General features: G+C 36.4%; 1 long non-coding RNA gene across 1 annotated transcript in view; it reads left to right on the forward strand.

The window, feature by feature from the left end:
* The window catches only part of LOC134762150 (uncharacterized), a 104,404-nt gene extending 95,733 nt beyond the window's left edge, over positions 1-8,671 (forward strand). Inside the window, exons 3-4 of the long non-coding RNA XR_010141854.1 lie at positions 290-341; positions 8,531-8,671. This is a non-coding gene — a long non-coding RNA (uncharacterized LOC134762150). The remainder of the gene's footprint in view (positions 1-289; positions 342-8,530) is intronic.
* Positions 8,672-25,596: the final 16,925 nt, after the last annotated feature.

Genomic DNA, 25,596 nt, shown 5'->3' on the forward strand with positions numbered 1-25,596 from the left:
CCTTCTCACTTTTTAAAAAAATTTTATTCAGGGACTATTTAGCCACTTTTAAATAATGTTGTCTCAAAACTCAGATACATTCTTTCCTATATATATTGAATGAGTTTTTGGAAATCAAGAGCAGCAGAAGGGCCAAAATACAAGAGAAAGACAGATTTCTGAATGGTCCCCATTGACTAGCAAAAAGCTTTACAAGTAATAAGTGCTCAATAAATGCCAGTTGATAAAAGGTGTACCTTCTGCCCTAGTGATAAATTGTTCTATTCTTTCTTTCTTTCTGTATTAATAGGATTGAAAATGCCCTTCAAACACTGACCCTGTCACATTGCAGATGCCTTCAGGTAGGAACCACTTATCTATTTTAATGTACGCCTTCCTTGTCATTTATATCTGCCATTTTCAAGTTGTTTTTTATCAGATATGTACCATCTCATTTGTTTCTATGCCTAGTTTCTTTTCCTTTTGCTAAGGATCTGTGGCCAGCACTATTTGCTTCACATCCTTAAAAAATCTCTCTTCTGTCTTCTTTCCTAAAACAGTAGCCTGGAATTTTTTTTTTTTTTTTTTTTTTTTTTGCAGAAGAGGTGGGCTGGGCTGCTGGTTTAAAGGCAGTCATGTAGCCAAATTCTGAGCAATGAGACATAATAGCAGTCTGATGCGATATGGGGTCTGCGGGGGAGGGGTACTGGGAGACTCTTTTGCTCAAAGAAAGTAAGAAGAGGGAAGTGAATTTTTGTATTTTGAACCAGCTCTGGTTTCCTACCTTGAGTGCAGCGTGAAGATGAGAGGTAGAACTGCTTCAATCATTTTCAATCATAAGGGAAAGGCCAAGAAAATTACAGACATGCCACTGGAGGCTCCAACCTTGTTGAGTCAATGAAACTTCACTTGAAACTATTGACCTCCATTTTTTTTAAGATGAAGAAAAAAGAAAGAAATCCATATTTCTAAAGCTCTGTCAGGTTTTATGTTACTTGGAGTCAAACTCCATGATGATTAATGGATGATATGTGGATATCTAGTCATTATACCATTTCTCTACAGTTTCCCATGACTTTTGCTATTTTTTCATTTTAGAATTTTTCAGGTTGAGATTTCCTGAAGTGCAATGATCATAAATTTGTCAATTCAACTCAACAAATGTTTACTATCTCATTCTTCTATTAAACTGTGGGCTGATGAAGGACAATGTTTTATTCATCTTTGCATGTCTAGTATTTTGATGAAACATATAATAGATATTCAATAAATTTGTCTTGAATAAATTAATTTACATTTTTCTAACTGTGCCAGGAATTGTGTTAGATGCCAGAGAAACAAATATAAATATAACATGCTAATTTCACACAATAATATATTTCATAATTTAGATGATATTTACGTGCCTTTTTTTTTCTTTCCAAAGCACTGTAAGACTTTGAGGGCAGGGCCTATGTCTGCTTTGTTCTTATAGATCACAAAGTTTTAGCAAGGAGTTTCAAACGTCTAAGACCTTAAAAGTCTAATGAAATTTAATAAATATGTGTCAGATAAATGTGTTCATAACTTCCCACCTCACGGTTGTATCTGAATTCTGTGAAAATTACCTTAGGAAATTAATGTCCTCATGCTCTTTGGTTTGTGTCTTAGTCCATTTGTGCTGGTATAACAAGTACTACAGACTGGGTAATTTATACATAATAGAAATTTGTTTCTTACAGCTCTGAAGGCTGGGAAGTTTAAAGTCAAGGACCACCAGGTTTGATGTCTGGTGAAGGCTGCTCTCTTTGCTTTTGAGATGACGTCCTGTTTCTGTGTCCTCCTGAGGGAATGAACACTGTGTCCTCACATGGTTGGCAGAATCAGAAGGGGAAAAGGGGCTTAAGCTAGCTTCCTCCAGCCCATTCATAAGGCATTTAATCATTTCTCTAAAAGGCTCACCTCTTAATACTACCACAATCAGGATGAAGTTTCAATGTGCAACTGGGAGGGGCACACATTCAAACTATAGTCCATGGGTTACTTTAATCAAACTCCAATTTTTTAAATATTTGCTCCCCTCTTAGTTCATTTAGAATCACCATGTTCTGCACACAGTTTTAATTTCTCTCTTTCTCTTCTTCTTTTGATAAGGGTAAACTCTTTTGTACATATGATGAGTCTATAAAGTCTTCAAAGTTTTATGTATGTAATATTTCATGAAATTTCACAAGTACTTTATTATACCTATCCTTTGAAATCAGTATGAGAAAATCTAATAAAATTTTTTTTTATAATTCTCTTTCTTGGATTTTTACATGAACTCCACATCTGTTTCATATGTATTTTTTTTTTTTTTTTTTTTTTTTTGCCAAATCTATTGCCCTTCATAGCTGTTAAGAAGTGAAACTAGAAGTTATCGGTCCTATGCTGGAGATTGACCAGAAGTGGTTTGAAATGGCATTTGATTGCACTTGACTATGATAATAAAAATGAAAATAAGTTGTTCCAACAAAAAGATGATTGTACCTGACAAGCAAAGCTGGTGGCTTATTAATAATTAAAAAATATTTTTGTGTTCTGCCACTGATGGAATATTTAATCGCTTGTTCAATCAATACCAATGTACCATTTATTATTCATTAAAGATAAATGTAGTGTAATGGCTATGAATTGCAATGTGTTACATTGAGATTATAAAGGGCATGAAAAGTTGATTTATTTTTTAGAAATTGATTAAACTCTTCTACTGATCTCAATGACTAGGATAACCCATCAGATTTCCAGTTAAACAGAGTATTAACAATTAAAAAAAGGTTGGTGGCAATATTTAACTAGCTAAGGGTAGGATGATCAAGACAGTAACTAAAGTGAAGGCTCTTCTTCAAGGGTTAATGTGAGTTTCTTAGAGAAGAAAGAGTGTGACATCCAGGAATGATTTCCATATTTTCCAAAAGCATTTTTTTCCATTTCTAGTATGAAGATGTCATAGGCTCTTGCTTTTAGCACAGCCAAATTGCATTCAAGAGCTTTAGATCTGAATCACTTTTTTCCCTTCTCAGGTAGAGTTGGTTGAGTTCTTAAAGAGCTTTAAGAATGATTCATTTTCCTTTCTTTCTAGGCCTTTTGAGTCTTTTACCCACATTAGGGCCAAATATATTAAAAAAAGGCTTTTCTTTAATTCTTGTTTTAAGTTTTTCCTACCCTCCGTGCCACTAGAAGTGAAACTCTCAGCTGAGAAATCATTTCTCTTTTGAGACCTCAACAGTCTTTCCATTATAGGCTATGGATGCTACCTACATAAGTTAAAAGGACTTTCATTTCTTTCTAGTAAAATGATGTCAGAAAAAGTTGGGAGAGAAGGGAGAAATAAATGTTTGTTCTAAGAAAAGGAAGTTTCCAGGATTTCTCCAATGAATTCACATCTTGTACATAGCTCAACTAAGAAGACTGAGTTTTAATTTGGGACAAGTTGGTATTTTCTTTGAGAAAAATGGACTTGAAGCCATAGCATGCAGTAAAGAGAGCATCTCAGTATCCCAGGGCATTTAAAAGTCACAGTTCCATCTGAAGTCAAGAAGCTTATGTTTTGGTGCACAAATGATTATATGCTTCTTTCTTGCTATAGGAAATTGTGTGTTTTTGAAAAGAAGTTCGAATAGCATCTTGATACAGAAAGATGATATTATGGGAGGGGATTAAAATGGCAATCCGCAACCTGTCCCTTGGTAGCCACTATGGTTTTAATGTTTGTGTTCCTTCAAAATTGATATGCTGAAACCTAACACCTAAGGTGATAGTGTTAATAGATGGAGTCTTTGGTAGGCGATTACAGCATGAGGGTTCCATTTTAATGAGCTTGTTTGTTGTTTTGCCATGTGAGGACAAAGCAAGATGTCATTTGTAAGAAATAGATCTGGCTGGGCACGGTGGTTCATGCCTGTATTCCCAGCACTTTGGGAGGCCAAGGTGGGCGGATCACGAGGTCAGGTGTTCGAGACCAGCCTGGCCAACATGGTGAGACCCCGTCTTTACTAAAAATACAAAAATTAGTGAGGCGTGGTGGTGCTCCCCTGTAATCCCAGCTACTCAGGAGGCTCAGGCAGGAGAATCCCTTGAATTAAGGAGGCAGAGGTTGCAATGGGCCGAGATCATGCCACTGCACTCCAGCCTGGGTGACAGAGCAAGACTCATTCTCAAAAAAAAAAAAATAGAGCCCTCATCAGACATTAAATCTGCCAGTGCCTTAATCTTAGACTTTCCACCTCTAGAACTGTGAGAAATAAATTTCTGTTCCTTAGAAGCTACTCAGTCTATAGAACTTTGTTGTAGCAATAAGCACAGCCTAAGACAGTAGCAACGGTGCATTAAATCGAAAGCTACATAAGGACTTCTTGATTTTAGAAGCATGGACTGAGTGACTGCTGTGTATCAGACACAATGTTAAACTTAAAGCCAATTATGTGATAAAACAGTATAATTTGATGAACATAAGGAATCAAAGGATAAAGACATGATCTCATTGACAATGGGGCAGACTCTCTGACAATTCTCTAGTGTTAGAATGTAAACTATTCTAAAATGAGGCAACATGAAAAGATTTTTATTTTTGTCGGATTTTTATTTTGTTAAATTAAAAAAGTTATGGGCAATCTGCACTGTATATCATCCTCTATCATTTAAACCTAAAATAAAGCATGGGTCCTAGGAGCAGATTTGGAAGAAAAGTCCCTTATGCCACTTTGGGTTGCATTTAATTATCCTCATTTTCCTAGAATTTCATTTCTCAAAGCCATGGTTGATACCTGATCATAGCTCAGCCCTCATCAAAGTGAGAGGGAAATGAACTTACAAAGTATAAGTTCTTAAAAGTGTTTCTCTGAAAGTGATCAAATGCTTGGATTTATTTCACAACCAGTTATCTAGTATGTCCAGATGTGAACCAGGATGCATTTAATTGATTCAGAAAGATTTAATACTTTACATATGTAGCTACTTCTCCTTGTATTCACATATTCACTCCAGTACAAATGGGTTAACCCAATGGGCTAGCCTTCTTATTATGCAGATTACCAATTAGGTACTCCAATTGATGACCCAATTTCCTTAAAAGCTTTTAAAAAAAAAACTCTCTCTCTTTTAGGATTCCAAATATTATCTGGCCATTTTGGGAACTCAGTGTAGATCTAGCTGTGCCCATCTCAGAAACAATCATTCTGTTTTCCAAAGATAAACTTCATTTTCTGCCCGTTTTACATTGTTCCTTTGATTATGGTTCCCTGAAGCTGATTGAGCCAACATGAGGATGTATTATACAGCTGACTAATAAGAGTGGCTTCTAGTTAACTAGGTTTTCAAATCACAGCCTCTTCCCTAGTTTGAATTCCCATTTATTCATTAACATTAAACAATGTGTACCCTGTGCCTCTTAGGTCTAGATACTCTTCTAGATGTAGAGGTGCATCAGGAAGCATAGTGGACAACAGTTCCTTTCATATGGAGCTTACAATCTCCTGGGGGTTCACCAAAGGCAGTGGCAAGAGAGAGAATAACAAAGCAACTAAATGCAGCAATCAGAATTTTTATAGTACCAAGAGCTATGAAAATAATTAAACCTGGTAATATATATAGAATAGCAGAGTGTTTGTTTAGATTTCATTTGTCTGGATTTAGCCAGGGGATGCTTTTCTGAGGTGGTGATATTTGAGCTGAGGTCTGAATGACATAAAATAGCCATCCACGCAAAGACCTGGGTGCAGACAGAACAGTAAGTGCAAGGGCCCTAGGATAAGAACAAGCTTCCAAGTTCCAGTGAAAACAAAAGGGTGGTGTGGCCAGAAAAGCAAGAGTGAGATGTGGTACCTCAGTCTGTGTTCCCAAATGCCAGGCCCTAGACAAAGGTTTGTAAGAGCTAAGAAAAAGGAAAGAAACATGAAATGTGGCTTGACAGTCAAAGACAGGTTTATTTTAGATTAAAAACCTGAGAGGTGCTTCTGGCTGATTTTTTTTGGTCAGGAGTGCTTTCTCTTACAGACTAAGAGTATATATTGGTTTCAGGGTAAGGAGGCTTATTACAAGCTTGGAATGTTTCTGTGTGGAGGAGAAGTTTTATGATGGGATTGGAATGTCTCTGGGCAGAGGGGAGGATATCTTGGGGCTGACATCTTTCCAGCAAAGGACATTATCTTGAGGCTAGCATGTCTCTGGTCAGGGAGGAGTTTGGAATGTTTCTGGTTGGAGATGTTATTTCTGGTTTATCGTTATGCTGACCTTAGCCATTAGGCTCATGCCCTTTGGATTTAGGCAGTTTTTGATTAAGGTGCTTGTCCATGATGGTGATGCTCCTGCCCTGTGAAGATTATACGCCACTATTGAAAAGTAAAAACCCAGAGAGCAGAAGTAGGCACAAGGAGGGTGAAACCTAATAGGCAGTAGAGCCAATATGAGGATATGTTATCAAGCTAACTCTTATCAGGTAAGAGTGACTGTTGGCTTGCTCTTTAGGAATTCTCTGAGAAATCATATAAACTGTCTTAAGAAGAAGTGAGAAAATTTACCCACCAGCTACCATTGCCCATTGATCAAGTGTTTAAACCACAACATATTACTCCCCTGCACACCTGGAATGTGCATGTTTTGGCAACAAGTGAGAGTCTTGTTTTCCCACATGGCAGCATCAATAAAGAAGCCCAGGACAGGAGGTGTGGGGCGCTCTAGGAAGCACGAAGGAAATTGACAAGTTGCAACTGTGTGAGTACAGTCAGGGCCTACAAAGAATGGCATCCACAGTGATGACTAGAACAAGAAACCATAAGTCATTTATTGCAGAGAGAGCGACATTCAAAATGGCTTAGGAAAATTAAACAGGTCTCAGAACTTATTCAGTCTTAGGGGTCATGATACAAGGTCTTGATTTTGTTCTAAGTATGTTGGAAAGACCAAGGAGGTTATTAAGCGGAATAAAATTTGATTTGTTTTGTATTTTAAATAGATTATTCTGGATTTTAGTGGGGAACTACATGTCAAGGGGTAAGAGTGGAATAGTTCTGTCAGGGAAGTAGCTGGCAAACTATGACCTGTGGTTAGCCTATCTCCTGTTTTTGAAAAAAAAAATAATTATTGGAACACAGCCACCCTTATTCATTCCATATTGTCTGTGGTTCTTTTAGCACTGCTGAGACAAAGTTTAGTCATTGCAACAGACACCATATGTCCTACAAAGCCTAAAATATTTACTATCTGACTATTCACAGAAAAAGTTTGCTGAATTTGAGTAATTTTTCTACAATAGTCTGAGTGTGTTATTATCTAGCCTGCTATCCTTCCATGGTTATCTGCTCTCTCTCTTTTTTTCTGGGTTATCTGCTCTCTTTATGATGGATTATTACATTAACATTAATATATAATAAAGCTTTATTTAGAATGCAAATCTTTCTTCTTTCAAAATGTATGTTACTTTTTATATGCCATGTTGTTTATCTAATTCAAAGTTAAGTGATATGCTAAGAACTATAACCAGTGCTTTATATATGTTAAGTGTATTAGTCTGTTGCAGTTTTTAAAACAGGAAAAATCTCAGTTGCTTACCAGAGCAAACGTTTCTTTTCTTTTGCATAACTTGCTAGCAGTTGTGAGTGAGCTGCAAAATATCTTCTCCAAGAGTTTTCTCATTTTGGAATCTAAGCTGAAGAAATAGCTATTATTTGGGATATACTATTTTCATGACAGAAGGAAACAATAACAACTTGTGGAAATTCACAAGTCTTCTTAAAGCTTTTGCTTTAGTGATGCACACATTACATCTGCTCATATACCACTAATCAATGCATATCAGATGGCCAAACTCAAAATCAATGGAGTGAGGATGTTCATTATTCTCACTCCAGCATACAGCAAATCACCTGTTAAGGAGATACAGCAAATCACCTGTTAAGGAGAAAGTAAGTTATACTTTTCTAACAGGAAAGGTTGGAGGAGGGGAATCATTGATGTATTGACCCAGCCCCAAATCTTCATTTTATTGCCTTGCCGTGTGATACTGGAGCTGGACCCTGTAAACATTTCTCTTTAGTCAGCTCAATGTTGGTCAATAGAGGGTGCTGGAGGGACACTGCAAAGCCAGAGCAGGAGCAAAGGTTTTCCTTCCTGATTAAAGTTGCCAGATTTAGCAAACAAAATAAAGGATTCCCAGTTAAATTTGAATTTTGGATAAATAATGAATAATTTCATTATACTATATACCCCAAATATTGTATGAGACATACTAAAAATTATTCATTGGTTAATTCATGTGTAGCTGAATGTCTTGTGCTTTATCTGGCAAGCGTATCATGGTTCCAGTGAGGGTTTTTTAATTTTAATTTTTATTTTATTTTATTTATTTTTCTTTTTTTAATTTTATTTAATTATGTATTTATTTATTACACTTTAAGTTATAGGGTACATGTGCACAATGTGCAGGTTTGTTACATATGCATACATGTGCCATGTTGGTGTGCTGCACCCATTAACTCATCATTTACATTAGGTTTATCTCCTAATGCTATCCCTCCCCCCTCCTCGCACCCCACAGTGTAGCGGTCTGAAGCTCATTGTGTAGGAGGCATGGTAGCAGTCACATCAGAAGTCTACCGGCTAGCTGCAGTCTTACCCCCCAGCAAGTTTCTCTGCATACAAGCTTCAAATCAGACCAACAGGATGCATACTCCTATGGTAAGGTAGATACACCTTCTCCAAAGCATTTGAATCTCACCCTTGAGGGGACAGTCTTCTAAGCAGTTTGTCACTTCCTTGTTCTCTCTCATTTTGGTGGCAGCTGCTCCCTGCATTTGCTATGTGTGTGCCCTTTACAGTCCTCTTTTATCTTCTTTTTTTTAATTTAACCACCTTATGTCAGTTTATGATTAGATATACTAAAATTTTCGTGTTCAAATTACTGATGTGTTTTTTGTCCTGACTAATACAATTGAGCACAATAATACAATCTATCACACAAGATAATAAGTACCTATAAGAAACTACTTGATCCCATTTCACAGATAAGAACATGTCTTAAGGAATTCATACGAGTGAAAAGTCACAGACCTAATGAGTAATAGAAGGTTGATGCAAAAGTAGGTCTAGATGTTTACTTTCATGTACTTAATTTGTCCCTGACTATCTTTCTAGCCACTAAATGGAAGATAATTTCAACATTTACTCTATATAATTAATATATACCCTTGTAATTATAGCCGGAAGAGTGAGTGATGCCTTCTGCTGTTTATGCCTGCTGAATGTAATTATTTCATTGTTTCCATAGCATACTTTACCCATTTTACAGGTAAGAGATTTGGGCAGAATGCAACAGAATTGGAGGAAATTCTGTTACAGGTGTAACTGTTCACCTCAAATTTTAAAAGTTAGGCTGGGCACATTGGCTCACACCTGTAATCCCAGCACTTTGGGAGGCTGAGGCGGGTGGATCACCTGAGGTCAGGAGTTCAAGACCAGCGTGGCCAACTTGGTGAAACCCTGTCTCTACTAAAAATACAACAATTAGCTGGGCATGGTGGCGGTTGCCTGTAGTCTCAGCTACTCAGGAGGCTGAGGCAGGAGAATGGTGTGAACCCGGGAGGCAGAGCTTGCAGTGAGCCGAGATCGTGCCACTGCACTCCAGCCTGTGCGACAGAGCAAGACTCCATCTCACAAAAAAAAAAAAAAAAGAAAAAAAAATTTCATAAGTTAAAGTCCTAAACCCCAATACTTGAAAATGTGACCATATTTGGAGATAGGGCATTTACAGAAGTAATCAACATGACTGATGTCCTTATAAAAAGGTGAAATTTGGACACAGACATATACACAGAAAAAAGGTGAAATTTGGACACAGACATATACACAGAAAAAAGATGACGTGAAGAGACAACAAAAGAAAACAGCATCTATAAACCATAAAGAGAGGCCTAGAAAATTCTTTTTTCAAAGCCCTCAGAAAAAATTAAAGCTGCCAAGACCTTGATTTTGAACTTCTAGCCTAGAACTATAGGAAAACTTCTGTTGTTTAACAACCTAGTCTATTAAAATAATGGTAAAAAACACAATTCCTTTTGCACCAACATAATACTTTCTTATGGCAGCCTCACCAAACTAATATAATCACTAACAAGTATTATTCTTTTCATAGGAAGATGCTGTGAATTTTCTCTCTGATGCTTTTCTATTAATAGGGAAAGGTGTTAAGTTGTTTTATTTTTCTGTTCTTCTTATGGAAATAGCATAGATTATAGTTGAACTTATTATCCATAAACTTCACGCATGCAGCAAGAGGTTATAACACCATAATACACTCAAAGTCTGACATAGGGATTAAAGTGTTACCAACTTGGTTCATATTTCTCTTCTCTATACCTTCATGTGGTTCATGAGCCAGTAGCATTGACATCACCCTGCAGTTTGCTTAAAAGGCAGAATTTCAGGCCTCACTGCAGAATTACTGAATCAGAATTTCCATTTTAACCAAGCCCTTAGGTGATAATTGTGCATATTACTGGTCAGAATTACCCTCTTCATCTACAACAACAAAAACACCAAACAACAACAACAACAAAACAACCTCTCATAATTTACCTTTCTTCTTATTTTTGTACATTCCTAAAGTGATATTTTAGACTACTAGGGTTAGCTTCTTGGAAGCACTGGAAATGTTTCGTTGGTTACAAGCACATCCGTTTGATTCACAGGTAATTGGAATCAATTACCTGAAACTGAAATACCTCTCAAACTCAATAATGTGATAATTGTTCTTAATTATTTCACTGTGAATTTTTTTCCTGCCTAATTGTTACTTGGATCATAATAAGTGGATTCTCAAAATCAGAAAGAGTCTTTTGTTTTACCATTGCTAGATGCAAGAGGTCTTGCCACATACATTCATTTTGTAGCTCTTTAATATGTGGATATTTCAACATTTTGGATAAATAGATGAAACCAAATGTGCTCAAAGAAAACCACAAAGCATGCAAAAAACATAGCATAAGGAATTTCTGGCTATATTAATCGATTTTTGTCATTCTCACATTCACCTTTGGTAACATTAGTCATCAGCAGAATTTTCACAAAACAAAACACTTAAATATTATCTGCTGGATTTGTAACTGAAATAAAATTCTGCTGGAATCCACTTTATTTATGTCTTTCTTTTATATCTTTTTTCCTAACAAAAGGAAGAATCATTCTTCCTTTTGTTATTGAGGTTGTATGTTTTTGTTTTTATTGGGGACATGGAAGAGTTTTCGTTTATCTTCAAGTTGAGAAACACATTCAGGAAGAGAATGAAAACCTCACCAATTTTACCTGTGGGATTTGGAGACCCAAAGTATTGAAGACACCCTCATTTGCTGCTAGTGAGAGTGTAAATTTTTGAAATAAATAAAAAGGGGGTACTCTGGCAGTATTTACTGGATTTTATAATTGTTCATGTATTTTAATTCTACAATTAGACTTCCTAATTTTATTCTAGAGCTATACTTGCATAAGCTCAAAATTACATGTAACAAAGTTATTTATTGCAACATTATTTGGAAAGGCAAACATTTTGAGACATTCTAAATCACTTAAAACTGGTTAAACATAAAAGTTTTATATAGTGTGTTTTATATACCACTATTTGTATAAAAAGAGGAAAAGATTGTATAGTTTTAGCTGTTCATATTTCCATAAAATGTATCTGGAACTATACACAAGAAATAAAAGCATATGAGGAGGAGATATGAATGGACATTGTAATTTTTACTGTATAATCCAATTTGCTTTCTGACTTTGGGAATGCTCAAGTAAAAATTCAATTGAAAAATAATAAAAGCAAAAAAAAAAAAAAAAAAAAAAGATTATGTCCCAGTGCAACAGCAAGAAAATCAACTGTAAAATTCTGTGGCACTGGATCAGTATTGGAAGGTTCTAGAATAACAATCTGGTTACTACTATAAAGTCTGCTAAAGTCAATCCAAAAAATTCTCTGACTTAAGTTTAATATTGATACTAAGCAAGTATTTGTTTTAATCTTGTGCCTGGAGAAGGTACATATTGTAAAATGTTCTGGGATGACTTTACACTTGTTCTGAATTGTAATGAACATAGCTGTCTTAATCTATTTTGCTTGTTTGGTTCTCCCAGTGTTCAATGTTTGCACGACCAAGCTGTGCTAGACAAATTCTGATGAAATAAACTGCATGAATGATGAGCGATTCCCACTGTACCAAAGAATCTAAACCTGGCTCTGTCTATTTCATGCATCAAGGTCTCTTGGCCACTCCCTACTCTCCAGTAATTAATTTCCTAACATGCTTCCTTTTCACTATGGCAAGCTGCAGGTGCTGGACACCCACAGGACACCCTCCTGCTGGTTATTAGCCATCACTAGTTTCCTGTAAGAATATTCTCCATAGACAATGCAGGTTACTAATCAAGACAGTAATATTAGATTTTCACTTGAAAAAATGATTTTGGAATATTAGGAGAAGTAAATCAAAGTACAGAACAGAGATAGTATAATAAATAGGCTTTTGAGAAGGTGCTACAGAGCTTTATGCTTATTCTCTTACGGGACCATATAAATCACTTCTGTCTCCACATTTGAGGCATAATGTACAGATATCAACTACTTGCTCTCATGCAAACATAGCCCACTCTTTTACCTTTTTAAGCCTTTAAGCATTTTTTTTCCTCTAACAGGAATGCCTTTCTCTTGCCATCTATCTTCTGAATTACAGTTTATCCTTCCAAATAGATAGTGCCTTTTGAGTGAACTTTCTGGGATTTGCTTCTTTGTGTCTCCCATAGAATTAATCTCTCCTTCATCTGGGCTGTTGCTTTTTGTATATACTCCTGTTCCTACAATGTCAGCGTAGTGTTGAAATTATTATTTATATAACTGGGGAACGCATTTTATTAAATCTGTTCATGTGTTCTAATAAGAGACATAATTTTCCAATTTATACATTTGATTTTTTTAAAAAGCCTATAAATATAAAATCACATTAAATTACACATTTTATGGTTCATTCTTGTTAAAAAATATGCTTACATAATATTAGGACTGTCTCACAAAATGTGTGGCCATTGATATATAATTATAAAATAAATATATTTACATATATATTTATATGCATGCATATGTAAATATATATGTAGTACATTTGCCTTATTTTAGACAGTCCATGAAGTGGCATTCATATCTAAAGAAAGGTGTGCCTTCAAGACCTCCTTTATATGCTCCCATCGTCTCTTGTCCTCTAGAGGAAGAACCATGATTTTGACTGGAGAGATTCCAGAACATTTGCTGGGCTGTGTTTGTAAGAGAGTGAGATCACTGGGCTGCAAAGGTTCAGCACATGGCAGTGGATTTCTGTTTCTGTCTCTTTTCCTGCTGGATCTGGCATGTGATGTGTGCCTAGATTCTAAATTGCACTTAGCTCCTGTACTCATTAATGTGGTCTAATCTGGCTCACTGGAGATTTTCATTGATTTGTCAAGCTTAAAGACAGCTTATGAATTGACATTTATTTGCTGTAATTTCTTGTGTTTTATGTTCTTTGAGGACCTTGTGAGGCAGAGAAGCAAGACAGCCTTAGGCAAGAATCTGAGGTCTCCTAACTTCCTTACCATAGTATCTTCTACTAGTATCCCAATCCCAACATTGCTTCTGAAATCTGGATAATTATTTCATTCCTTAAATGTGTTACAATAAACTCCTATTATACTTGTGTCTTCTTTAAAATGCTTTTATGGCATCTATTTGAATATATATATTTAGACACAATGGAAAGTTTGAATTGACACAGACATCTTTAGGCCAGTATGGTTAATGGAGTCTATTGCTATTCATTGGTGTATGGGTAGAAATTTCAGGATTTATAATTATGGATATCTTGAGTTATAGTATTAGTATTAATGTGTTCATCATGATGTGATAGGAGTTAGGAAGAGACCCTTTTGGTATATATTAACCACTTAAGGAAATTTTTCAACCTTTTCTTTCTCAAGGGTTCAAGGCTTCAGAGCTGACAACATGAATGATGTCATAGATTGTAACACAAAGCTGAGCACAGATTAATCATTCAAAAAAAATTGTTGGTGAATTACAGAGTTGAATGCTGTATCTTTTTAACACCTGGCACTAATATAAGGAGGGTACCATAGTTTATAAAGTTTCATGTGTTTTTCCCTCAAGGAAATGAAAACAGGACCAAATATTTTGCCAAGAAATCTAGAGAATTTTATTCCAAGACCTTAATGACAATTTGTACCACAAAAATTCATGTTTACTAATGTTCAAAGAAACATACTTCATTAATGAAACCCTGCATGGAATATAGAGCTTGGTTGAATATGAACGAAACCGTTGTTTAAGACTTTGGTCTTATACTCAATCCCAGAGGCTTTAGCAATAGCAATGTTTTATCAACGAAATATAGAAAGTCTGAAAAAAGCCCCTCAAAGTGACTTTAACAACACCCAGGCTGATCCATGTAACACATTTTAATGTCAAGCTATAGTCATAAAAGAAAAGTCTTAAGCAAACATCTAACAACAAGGCACTTATAAGCAAGTCAACATGCAAGATAGATAATAAAAATATTCCTTCAGCAAGAAATGGCCTTGTTATGCAGTACTCAGAAAAATATAAATGCTGCAGGATTCCTTAAAGACAGAATGTCATTGTCTCCTTGGCATGCATGCGCCTGGGTTTATAATTTAGAGTTGTGATGTTTTTTCCACAAATATATGTTTGTGTGTACATGCAAATGTATATTTAAAAATTATAAATTGAATCAAGCCCACATGATCTTTACTTGGGCTATACAGGATTAATCTGCCCAATAATTATTAAAAGAGAAGGAATTTCTAATTAACTGCCACAGTTCTAGAATTCAAAATTATACATATATATTTTAAAAACAACAATATTTCAGGATACTTTTAGAAAAATGTTGAGATCTGGCCACCAGAACCTGCATTTCCCTTAAGATACCTTGATTTCATATTTCCAGCCTCCAGAAATATGAAAGAATAAATTTCTATTGATTTAATCCACACAGTTTTATGTGGTACTTTGTTACAACACCGCTAGGAACCTGACGCAGTCATAAAATCTTTTCTAAACTCAAAGGCTAGACAGATGCAAAATACACTGACTCCTATTCTAATGGCTTTCAATCTTATGTTAATCTGTTTACATAACTGTCTTCACACTTGGTACATTAGACTGCTTACCTTTGAAACCACGTCAAAAAGTTGGGTACTTGAAAAATCTCGACTTGTCTTTTTTTTATTATTATTATACTTTCAGTTATAGGGTGCATGTGCAGAATGTGCAGGTTTGTTACATAGGTATACATGTGGCATTTTGGTTTTCTGGACCTATCAACTTGTCATTTGCACTAGGCATTTCTCCCAATGATATCCCTCCCCCAAAACCCCCATCCCCCCACCCTCTGACAGGCCCCAGTGTATTATGTTCCCTGCCTTGTGTCCATGTGTTCTCATTGTTCAATTCCCACCTATGAGTGAGAACATGCGGTGTTTGGTTTTCTGTCCTTGTGATAGTTTGCACAGAATGATGGTTTCCAGCTTCATCCATGTCCATTGAAAGGACATGAACTCATCCTTTTTTTTGAGACAGAGTCTCGCTCTGTTGCCCAGGCTAGAGTGCAGTGGCACGATCTTGGCTCACTGCAAGCTACACCTCACGGGTTCATGCCATTCTCCTGCTTCAGCCTCCCGAGTAGCTGGGACTATAGGCGCCCACCACCACGCCTGACTACTTTTTGTATTTTTAGTAGAGACGGGGTTTCACCATGTTAGCCAGGATGGTCTTGGTCTCCTGACCTCGTGATCCGCCTGCCTCAGCCTCCCATAGTGCTGGGATTACAGGCATGAGCCACCGTGCCCAGCCGAACTCATCCTTTTTTATGGCTGCATAGTATTCCATGGTGTATATGTGCCACATTTTCTTAATCTAGTCTATCATTGATGGACATTTGGGTGGGTTCCAAGTCTTTGTTATTGTGAATAGTGCCGCAATAAACATATGTGTGCACGTGTCTTTATAGTAGCATGATTTATAATCCTTTGGGTATATACCCAGTAATGGGATCTCTGGGTCAAATGGTATTTCTAGTTCTAGATCCTTGAGGAATCGCCACACTGTCTTCCACAATGATTGAACTAATTTACACTCCCTCCAACAGTATAAAAGCATTCCTATTTATCCACATCCTCTCCAGCATCTGTTGTTTCCTGACTTTTTAATGATTGCCCTTTTAACTGGTATGAGATGGTATCTCATTGTGGTTTTGATTTGCATTTCTCTGATGACCAGTGATGATGAGCACTTTTTCATGTGTCTGTTGGCTGCATCAATGTCTTTTTTTGAGAAGTGTCTCTTCATATCCTTTGCCCACTTTTTGATGTTTTTTTTTCCTTGTAAATTTGTTTAAATTCTTTGTATATTCTGGATATTAGCCCTTTGTCAGATGAGTAGATTGTAAAAATTTTCTCCCATTCTGTAGGTTGCCTGTTCACTCTGATGATAATTTCTATTGCTGTGCGGAAGTTGTTTAGTTTAATTAGATCCCATTTGTCTATTTTGGCTTTTGTTGTCATTGCTTTTGGTGTTTTAGTCATGAAGTCTTTGCCCATGCCTATGTCCTGAATGGTATTGCCTAGGTTTTCTTTCAGGGTTTTTCTGGTTTTAGGTCTAACATTTAAGTCTTTAATCCATCCTAAGTTAATTTTTGTATAAGGTGTAAGGAAGAGATCCAGTTTCAGCTTTCTACATATGCATAGCCAGTTTTCCCAGCACCATTTATTAAATAAGGAATCCTTTCCCCATTTCTTGCTTTTCTCAGGTTTGTCAAAGATCAGATGGTTGTAGATGTGTGGTGTTATTTCTGAGGCCTCTTCGGTTCCATTGGTATATATATATACACCTGTTTTGGTACAAGTGCCATGCTGTTTTGGTTACTATAGCCTTGTAGTATAGTTTGAAGTCATATAGTGTGCTGTCTCCAACTTTGTTCTTTTTGCTTAGGATTGTCTTGGCAATGCAGGCTCTTTTTTGGTTCCATATGAACTTTAAAGTAGTTTTCTCCAATTCTGTGAAGAAAGTCATTGGTAGCTGGATGGGAATAGCATTGAATCTATAAATTACTTTAGGCAGTGTGGCCATTTTCACAATATTGATTATTCCTATCCATGAGCATGGAATGTTCTTCCATTTGTTTCTGTCCTCTTTTATTTCATTGAGCAGTGGTTTGTAGTTCTCCTTGAAGAGGTCCTTCACATCCCTTGTAAGTTGGATTCCTAGGTATTTTATTCTCTTTGTAGCATTTGTGAATGGCAGTTCACTCGTGATTTGGCTCTCTGTTTGTCTGTTATTGGTATATAAGAATGCTTGTGATTTTTGCACATTGATTTTGTATCTTGAGACTTTGGTGAAGTTGCTTATCAGCTTAAGAAGATTTTGGGCTGAGACTATGGGATTTTGTAAATATACAATCATGTTATCTGCAAACGGGGACAATTTGGCTTCCTCTTTTCCTAATTGAATACCTTTATTTCTTTCTCTTGCCTGATTGCCCTGGCCAGAACTTCAGACACTATGTTGAATAGGAATGGTAAGAGAGGGCATCCTTGTCATGTGCCAGGTTTCAAAGGGAATGCTTCCAGTTTTTGCCCATTCAGTATGATCTTGACTGTGCATTTGTCATAAATAGCTCTTATTATTTTGAGATACATTCCATCAATTACTAGTTTCTTAAGAGTTTTTAAAATTAGGGGCTGTTGAGTTTTGGCATAGGCCTTTTCTGCATCTACTGAGATAATCATGTGGTTTTTGTCATTGGTTCTGTTTATGTTATAGATTACAGTTATTGATTTGCATATGTTGAACCAGCCTTGCATTCCAGGGATGAAACTGACTTGATCATGGTGGATAAGCTTTTTGATGTGCTGCTGGATTCAGTTTGTCAGTTTTATATTGAGGATTTTTGCATTGATGTTCATCAGGGACACTGGTCTAAAATTCTTTTTTTGTTGTTGTGTCTCTGCCAGGCTTTGGTATCAGGATGATGCTGGCCTCATAAAATGAGTTAGGGAGGATTCTCTATTTTTCTATTGATTGGAATAGTTTCAGAAGGAATGCTACCAGCTCCTCTTTGTACCTCTGGTAGAATTCAGCTGTGAATCCATCTGGTCCTGGACTTTTTTTGGTTGGTAGGCTATAAATTATTACCTCAATTTCAGAACCTGTTATTTGTCTATTCAAAGATTCAACTTCTTCCTGGTTTAGTCTTGGGAGGGTGTATGTGTCCAAGAATTTATCCATTTCTTCTAGATTTTCTAGTTTATATATGTAGAGGTGTTTATAGTATTCTCTGATGGTGGTTTGTATTTCTGTGGAATCAGTGGTGATATCTCATTTATTATTTTTTATTGCATCTATTTGATTCTTCTCTCTTTTCTTCTTTATTAGTCTTGCTAGTGGTTCATCTATTTTGTTGATCTATTCAAAAAACCAGCTTCTGGATTCCTTGATTTTCTGTAGGATTTTTGTGTCTCTATCTCCTTCAGTTCTGCCCTGATCTTAGTTATTTCTTGCCTTCTGCTAGCTTTTGAATGTGTTTGCTCTTGCTTCTCTAATTCTTTTAATTGTGATGTTAGGGTGTCAATTTTAGATCTTTTCTGCTTTCTCTTGTGGACATTTAGTGCTATAAATTTCCCTCTACACACTGCTTTAAATGTGTCCCAGAGATTCTGGTATGTTGTGTCTTTGTTCTTATTGGTTTCAAAGAACATCTTTATTTCTGCCTTCATTTCATTATGTACCCAGTAGTCATTCAGGAGCATGTTGTTCAGTTTCCATGTAGTTATGTGGTTTTGAGTGAGTTTCTTAATCCTGAGTTCTAGTTTGATTGCACTGTGGTCTGAGAGACAGTTTGTTGTGGTTTCTGGTGTTTTTTTACGTTTGCTGAGGAGTGCTTTGCTTTCAATTATGTGGTCAATTTTAGAATAAGTGTGATGTGGTGCTAAGAAGAATGTATATTCTATTGATTTGGGGTGGAGAGTTCTGTAGATGTCTATTAGGTCTGCTTGGTGCAGAGCTGAGTTCAAGTCCTGGATATCCTTGTTAACCTTCTGTCTCATTGATCTGTCTAATGTTGACAGTGGGGTGTTAAAATCTCCCATTTTTATTGTGTAGAAGTCTAACTCTCTTTGTAGGTCTCTAAGTTCTGGCTTTATGAATCTGGGTGCTCCTGTATTGGGTGCATATATCTTTAGGATAGTTAGCTCTTCTTGTTGAATTGATACCTTTGCCATTATGTAATGGCCTTCTTTGTCTCTTTTGATATTTGTTGGTTTAAAATCTGTTTTATCAGAGACCAGGATTGCAACCCCTGCTTTTTTTTCTTTCCATTTTCTTGGTAGATCTTCCTCCATCCCTTTATTTTAAGGCTGTGTGTGTCTCTGCACATGAGATGGGTCCCCTGAATACAGCACACTGATGGGTCTTGACCCTATCAAATTTCCCAGCCTGTGTCTTTTACTTGGGGCATTTAGCCCACTATTTTTAAGGTTAATATTGTTATGTGTGAATTTGATCCTGTCATTATGATGTTAGCTGGTTATTTTTCCTGTTAATTGATGCAGTTTCTTCATAGCATCAGTGGTCTTTCCCATTTGGCATGTTTTTGCAGTGGCTTGTACTGGTTGTTCCTTTCCATGTTTAGTGCTTGCTTCAGGAGCTCTTGTAAGACAGGCCTGGTGGTGACAAAATTTCTCAGCATTTGCTTGTTTGTAAAGGGTTGTATTTCTCTTTCACTTATGATGCTTAGTTTGGCTGGATATGAAATTCTGGGTTGAAAACTCTTTTCTTTAGCAATGTTGAATATTGGCCTCCACTCTCTTCTGGCTTGTAGGGTTTCTGCTGAGAGATCTGCTGTTAGTCTGATAGGTTTGTGTTTGTGTGTAACCTGACCTTTCTCTCTGACTGCCCTTAACATTTTTTTTCTTCATTCCAGCCTTGGTGAATCTGACAATTACGTGTCTTGGGGTTGCTGTTCTCGAGGAGTATCTTTGTGGCATTCTCTGTATTTCCTGAATTTGAATGTTGGCCTGCCTTACTATGTTGGGGAAGTTCTTCTGGATAATATCCTGAAGAGTGTTTTCTAACTTGGTTCCATTCTCCCCGTCACTTTCAGGTAAACCAATCAAATGTAGATTTGTTCTTTTCACATAGTCCCATATTTCTTGGAGGCTTTGTTCATTTCTTTTTATTCTTTTTTCTCTAATCTTGTCTTCTTGCTTTATTTCATTAATTTTATCTTCAGTCACTGATACCCTTTCTTCCACTCGATCAAATTGGCTATTGAAGCTTGTGCATGCGTGTTGAAGTTCTCATGCTGTGGTTTTCAGCTCCGTCAGGTCATTTAAGGTCTTCTCTACACTGTTTATTCTAGTTAGCCATTCGTCTAACCTTTTTTCAAGGTTTTTAGCTTCCTCATGATGGGTTAGAGCATGCTCCTTTAGCTCGGAGAAGTTTGTTATTACTGACCCTCTGAAGCCTACTTCTGTTAACTCGTCAAAGTCATTCTCCATCCAGTTTTTTTCTGTTGCTGGTGAGGAGCTGCAATCCTTTGGAGGAGAAAAGACACTCTGGTTTTTGGAATTTTCAGCTTTTCTGCTCTGGTTTCTCCCCATCTTTGTGGTTTTATCTACCTTTGGTCTTTGATGTTGGTGACCTACAGATGGGGTTTTGGTGTGGATGTCCTTTTTGTTGATGTTGATGCTATTCCTTTCTGTTTGTTAGTTTTCCCTCTAACAGGTCCCTCAGCTGCAGGTCTGTTGGAGTTTGCTGGAGGTTCACTCCAGACCCTGTTTGCCTGGGTATCACCAGTGGAGGCTCAGTTGGAAATGCAGAAATCACCTGTCTTCTGCGTCAATCTCGCTGGAAGCTGCAGACAGAGCTGTACCTATTTGGCCATCTTGGAAGTGACCAGGACTTTTCATTTAACATACGATCATTGAAAACATGTCTAGTAATTTTATTATAATTGGTGCTCTTTAAATGATATTGTTTTCATTTTATAAAGATGCATAACTAAGTCCTTGATAAATTTTGCTTTTGATTTTTAAGGAAACTTGTAAATTCAGAGTAACATTCACACCACTGACATTAAAGAAAAGTATTGACTAGCAATTTTTTTTGAAACTGGTTTCTTTAAACTTCAGTGGCAAGAACTGCTCATTGCTTCTCCAATAATCATTCTACATCTCTTTATTCATAGTACCATACATGTTGGCCATGCAGCAAAATTTTGACTAATGAAGTGTAGTCAGTGGTCTGTACTTCTGGGAAATCTTAAAAGTGGGTCATCTAAACTGCCATACTCTAGGGTTTTGCCCTTTCCCTTCCTCCAGCCTGGAATGTGAACTAGATTGCTGGAATCCTAGCAGGCATCTTGTGACCATAAGATGACAGGGACCCCTCTGAAAGGATAACAAAATCCTGGGTTGCTCACTTTACATAAATTCTGAACTGGTTGTCTCTAGTTTCCTTATTATGAGAGAAAAAACTTTCTAAAAGCCATTGTTATTATAGATATGAGTTTGTTGCAGCTAAACTCAAAACCTTGATGGATCCTCTCATCTAGCCTCAGGTTAATTTTATAAGCGTAACAATTAATACTGATTAAATTTTTACCATGTGCCACACAATTTAGGTGCCACTAAGTAGTCCTTAAAATGTAGGACTGTTATTATACACAGTTAGAAAAAAAAAAAAAAAGGTGAGACTCTAAAGAAGATATAATGACTGGTCTTATGTAAAATATTGGGCAAAGTATTTTATTTTTTCATGACTTGATTTCCTTAACCTGAAAAAGGAAGATAATAATGCTAAGCTACATTCTAGGATTTTGGTGCAGATTAAATAATCTGAGAACACTGTGAGGTAATGAGGGCTACATAAGTGTCAGCCATTATTGAAATTTTAATGGATACCTGCTCTGACTACATAACCTTTTAAAGGCCATGTGATACAATGTTATCTTTTCAACATTTTTCATAAAAGTAAATATCCTAATTTATAATGAATATCTGACCTCTTCTGTCTTTTAGGGCAGAATCACATAATCTCATTTTCTGAGGCAAAGATATAGAAACTGCCATTGCAATTAACCAGATGCCTCTCAAATACTTCTAAGGAGAACAAAGCAGACATTATAGTCTCTATTTGTTGTAAAACAAGGAACACATAGTTCTATGATTTGTCTAAGTGCTAATAATAAGGGATAAATATAATTCTCAAACTAAGGTCTTTTAATTCTGAGTTCAGTGATTTATCCCACAACACCACAGCTGCCTCAGCTTCTGTACATTAAATATGAGTGTGTGTGGATGTATGTGTGTAATTTGAAGAGACCATATTTTGGAATTGTATACCTATTGTTCCAATTTTTAAGGCAGCCAGTATTTAAATTGCCTCAATTAAAATGTCTACAACCATAAAATTGTTTTATGTTTTGAATTTACGTTGGTAATATCCTCATACCTCTTTTTGCAATCATAATTCCAAGTAATGTTACAATGTTTGAACGTCTTGAATCATCTTGCCATTTTAAATTTCTACTTTTAACTTATTTGTCATGTAGTGTATACATAAGAAATCTCTTATGTTACCTGTGGAACATGTCATGCGATAATATGTTTACACTTTTCCTTCTACATTTTTTTTCTAGTGAAGCTATGTAGCTTGTATGAGAAATACCAGCTTTTTGTTTAGAAAAGTAGGATTTTACAATTTATCAAGAAAGAACACAGGCATTGGCTATGGTCTTACCAGCATGTATTTGTGCTGGTATCACGGATAAGACACCACACAGAAAAGAATACCCTCTCACCCATAACCTCTGCATTCCCCAAAGGACCATGTGTCTGGGGGAAGACCAACGAGCAACCTAAATTTCAATGTCAATATAACCTTGCGAGCTTTCTGAAATTTCACTGACAACTAGCTTTCCATTTGTAATTGGAGTGAGGTGTAGCTGTCATGCTCTGCAGGCAGGATCCATGGAGAATTGCTGTTCAAATTGGAAAGGAGTTTCCTCTCATTAAAACCAAAAGAAATAGAGTGTAAATATGTAAATAGCATGGCTGTTAAGAACAACCACATGGTATTGGCTCTTCCAATCCCAAGAGCTATTCTCTAATTCCAAGAGGGACAGTGGATGGAACTGGAAGAATGGTTTTTTTCTTAGGCTGTTAATATTCAACTCATGGGAGTCCCTAAAGATACAATGCTCAAAACAGGGATCTTAATGATGAGACAACAATGTACTAGAATGAAAAACAATTTGGATTAAGACAATATGGGAAATAAATCAGAAGTCACCTTTCCTTTACAATCATTCTTCATCCTTTCCATATTTTTCTATAAATACAACTATTAATGGAGAACCTTTCATGTTCTTGTCACTTTATAATCATTATTACATTTTAATCACAACCAGAGTAGGTCAGAAACACGTTAAAATATTTAACATCTTAGGCTTTAGAAACAAACTTCTGAGGTTCAAATATCTGTGAGATCTTGGCAACTACTTACTTATCCACCTTACTTTTCATTTTCCTCCTTAGCAAAGTTTTCTTACTAACAAAAATGGCAGTATTTGACTTAAAAGGTTATACAAAACAATTCCCATAAATACAGGATAGTGTCTGGCATAGATTAATCATTCAAGTACTATTATTGTTGGGATCTATTTTATGGATGAGGAAACTGTATCAACACTCTCCTAAGATAAGACAGTGGTTGTGATACACAAGGATTTGAACATAGCCAATCCTAGTCAGGTATTTTAAATTCTGTTTTAAATTTTCATAGGATTATTGTGAAAATTAATAGATGCAATGTACACTCTGAGTGCTCTCTAGAGTATACTTTCATTATTTTTCTAGCTGATTTGAGATAGATTCCCTCTTCTAAGTTAAAATACATTTTCACCTCAGAACTTTGTATGTCTTTATATTTGCCTCAGTTGCACTAGTAATAGGATGCCAAATCCAACCTTTTCTGTGGTTTTAGCAGACACAAGGTCAATAAAACGATAAGTACCAAGTCCTTCCACATTCAAGAGTGATGTGATATAACATCCATTAAGAACTTGTAAAGGAGATGGGTCAAAAGTAGATCTACCGGTATTAGGCATTTATACATTTCCAGTGTATATGACAACAAAAAGGTGCAATTTATTTATTAGCTCAACACCAGAAAAGATTTGGGACCACTCACATATTTCAATGGTGAGGACAAAAGTAACCAGCCTACGGTACCAATGTGTAGGAACAATGAGAGAAAGAATGAAGTTGTTTTCTGCTAAAATTATTTTGGAATTAATCTGCATGAGAAATCAGTAACATATTAGTGGATATGTGTCTTATATTCATTGTCTGCACTATATTATAAGTTTTCTGGGTGCAGTAACATGCCTTCTTTTCTTATGGGTCCTTACAGTTTATGCCAGAGTTTGTGATCCACCAATATTGTTGGTAGATTGAAGATGCAATTACTTAGAGTTGTTCAGACAACATCATTAAACTCAATGATTTTGATGACCACTGATGAAAAAGCAGGACTTTGATATGGATTATATACTACCATGTACATATCATGATTTCTGTTTCAGCAACTGTTTGGACCAACTGTGTACACTCACAAACAACTCCCACTGATTTGCAAGTATGTGCACAAGACTGAGGGCAGAGTGTTGCCTTCAAGGTCATTAACTCAATATTATGTATTCCATGCAGTCCTTCCTTAGATATTCATTCTATCATCTAATTATGTAAGCTTGGAGAAAAATTAAATTGATGGGTGATTATATCATAATTGCCTTTCAGATAGTTAGAAGTAAATTGACATTGGTAACTTCAATATTACATAATGCGACAAACTGAACTCTGCAGAGAAAGGCATATCTGAAAGCTTGTGGCTTCACAGTAGTACAACTAACATAGTAAAAAAAAAAAAAAAAAAAAAAAATGAATATAGGCCGGATGCGGTGGCTCATGTCTGTAATCCCAGCACTTTGGGAGGCTGAGGCGGGCAGATTGCTTGAGCCCAGGAGTTCGTGACCAGCTTGGCCATCATGGCAAAACCCGGTCTATACTAAAAATACAAAAAAAAACATTAGCCAGGCCTGGTGGTGCACGCTTGTAGTCTCAGCTACTTGGGAGGCTGAGGGATGAGAATCGCTTGAACTGGGGAGGCAGAAATTGTAGTGAGCCGAGATGGCACCAGTGCACTCCAGCCTGGGCAACAGAGCAAGACTCCATCTCAAAAAAAATAAATACTGTAGTTGTACCTTTACAAATGAGCCAATGTTTAAAACGTGGAAAATTTCACATAAAATTGAAATTTTCAGCTCCTATTGAAAAATTGTTATACCTGGTAACACTGGATGTGTATCTTACATACACACTATTTACTTTAGCCTGGGAACATCTGAGTCCTTTAGACTAAGATTTGTACCCTTCAGACTGGAACAGTTTGCTCCAGTCACAACCCCTCATACAATATATGGATAAACACTTACACAT

This window comes from Pongo abelii, chromosome 9 (assembly GCF_028885655.2).
Source record: "Pongo abelii isolate AG06213 chromosome 9, NHGRI_mPonAbe1-v2.0_pri, whole genome shotgun sequence".
In the NCBI taxonomy this organism is placed as follows: domain Eukaryota; kingdom Metazoa; phylum Chordata; class Mammalia; order Primates; family Hominidae; genus Pongo; species Pongo abelii.